The following is a 2,729-nucleotide window of genomic DNA, read 5'->3' on the forward strand; positions in this document are numbered from 1 at the left end:
TGACATGGGAAAGAGTGAAATGAGATTAGGATTAGGAGAGTGTGATTAGGATTAAAAGAAAAGGTGGGAATATGGTAGGTGGGGATCCTGTGGGGTCCACAGATCCTGAGGTGGGGATCCTGTGGGATCCACAGATCCAGAGGTGAAAAGAAATACCATTCCTTCACCATATAGGCATGTAAAATGCCTTTGTGCATCATTCTGGCGTTCAAACGCCCATTGGTGCACGTTCTGGGCGTTCAACGCCCATGTAATGCATGTTTCTGGCGTTGAACGCCAGTTTCATGCTTGTTGCTGGCGTTCAGCGCCAGAATGGTGCTCTGTTCTGGCGTTGAACGCCAGCCAGATGCATCTTACTGGCGTTGAACGCCAGTCTGCGCTACCTCCAGGGTGAACAATTTTTTTCTTTTGTTTTTGACTCTGTTTTTAATTTTTTTTGATTTTTTTCGTGACTCCTCATGATCATGTACCTAATTAAACACAAAAATAACAAAGAAACAAAATAAAATAAAATTAGATAAATAAAATTGGGTTGCCTCCCAACAAGCGCTTCTTTAATGTCAATAGCTTGACAGTGGCTCTCATGGAGCCACTAGGTGATCAGGTCAATTTTAGTGTGTAATCCCAACACCAAACTTAGAGTTTGGATATGGAGTTTGAACACCAAACTTAGAGTTTGGTTGTGGTCTCACAACACCAAACTTAGAGTTTGACTGTGTGGGCTCTTCTTGACTCTGAACTGAGAGAAGCTCTTCCTGCTTACTCTCTTTTGTCACAGAGGGATGGCCATGTGCCTTAAACACAAGGTAGTCCTCATTCAATTGAAGGACTAATTCACCTCTGTTGACATCTATCACAGCTCCTGCTGTGGCTAGGAAAGGTCTTCCAAGGATGATGCAATCATCCTTTTCCTTCCTAGTGTCTAAGATTATGAAATCAGCAGGGATGTAAAGGCCTTCAACCTTTACTAGCACGTCCTCTACTATTCCATAAGCTTGTCTCAATGACTTATCTGCCAATTGTAATGAGAACAAGGCAGGTTGTACCTCAATGATCCCCAGCTTCTCCATTACAGAGAGTGGCATAAGATTTATCCCTGACCCCATATCACATAGAGCTTTTTCAAAGCTCATGGTGCCAATGGTACAAGGTATTAAGAACTTGCCAGGATCTTGTTTCTTTTGAGGTAGAGTTTTCTGAATCCAAGTATCTAGTTCACTAATGAGCAAGGAGGTTCACTTTCCCAAGTCTCATTACCAAACAGCTTGGCATTCAGCTTCATGATAGCTCCTAAGTATTGAGCAAATTGCTCTCCAGTCACATCTTCATCCTCTTCAGAGGATGAAGAGTCTTCAGAGCTCATGAATGGCAGAAGGAGATTTAATGGAATCTCTATGGTCTCTGTATGAGCCTCAGATTCCTTTGGATCCTTAATAGGAAACTCCTTCTTGCTTAAGGGACGTCCTAGGAGGTCTTCCTCACTAGGATTTTCGTCCTCCTCCTCCCTAGTGCATTCGGCCACTTTGATTAAATCAATGGCCTTGCACTCTCCTTTTGGATTTTCTTCTGTATTGCTTGGAAGAATACTGGGAGGAGTTTCAATGACTTTCTTACTCAGCTGGCCCACTTGTGCCTCCAAATTTCTAATGGAGGATCTTGTTTCATTCATGAAACTGAAAGTGGCCTTTGACAGATCAGAGACAATATTGGCTAAATTAGAAGTGTTTTGTTCTGAATTTTCTGTCTGTTGCTGAGAAGATGATGGATATGGCTTACTATTGTTCAGCCTATTGCGTCCACCATTGTTAAAGCCTTGTTGAGGCTTTTGTTGATCCTTCTAGGAGAAATTTGGGTGATTTCTCCATGATGGGTTATAGGTGTTTCCATAAGGTTCACCCATATAATTAACCTCTGCCATGACAGGGTTTTCAGGATCATAAGCTTCTTCAGAAGCTACCTCTCTAGTACTGTTGGATGCATGTTGCAATCCATTCAGATTTTGAGAGATTATGTTGACCTGTTGAGTCAACATTTTGTTCTGAGCCAATATGGCATTCAGAGCATCAATTTCAAGAACTCCTTTCTTCTGAGGTATCCCATTATTCACGGAATTCCTCTCAGAAGTATACATGAACTGGTTGTTTGCAACCATGTCAATGAGTTCTTGAGCCTCTTCAGGCGTTTTCTTCAGGTGAATAGATCCACCTGCAGAATGGTCCAATGACATTTTCGAAAATTCAGAGAGACCATAATAGAATATATCTAATAGGGTCCATTCTGAAAACATGTCAGATGGACATCTTTTGGTCAGTTGCTTGTATCTTTCCCAAGCTTCATAGAGGGATTCACCATCTTTTTGTTTGAAGGTTTGAACATCCACTCTCAGCTTGCTCAGCTTTTGAGGAGGAAAGAATTTATCCAAGAAGGCAGTGACCAGCTTATCCTAGGAGTCCAGGCTATCCTTAGGTTGTGAATCCAACCATATTCTAGCTCTGTCTCTTACAGCAAAAGGGAAAAGCATGAGTCTGTAGACTTCAGGATCAACTCCATTCGTCTTTACAGTCTCACAGATCTGCTAGAATTCAGTTAAAAACTGATAAGGATCTTCAGATGGAAGTCCATAAAACTTGCAGTTTTGTTGCATTAAAGCAACTAGTTGAGGCTTAAGCTCAAAGTTGTTGGCTCCAATGGCAGGAATGGAGATGCTTCTTCCATCAAACTTGGACGTT

The sequence above is a fragment of the Arachis hypogaea genome, chromosome 4 (genome assembly GCF_003086295.3).
Source record: "Arachis hypogaea cultivar Tifrunner chromosome 4, arahy.Tifrunner.gnm2.J5K5, whole genome shotgun sequence".
Taxonomy (NCBI): domain Eukaryota; kingdom Viridiplantae; phylum Streptophyta; class Magnoliopsida; order Fabales; family Fabaceae; genus Arachis; species Arachis hypogaea.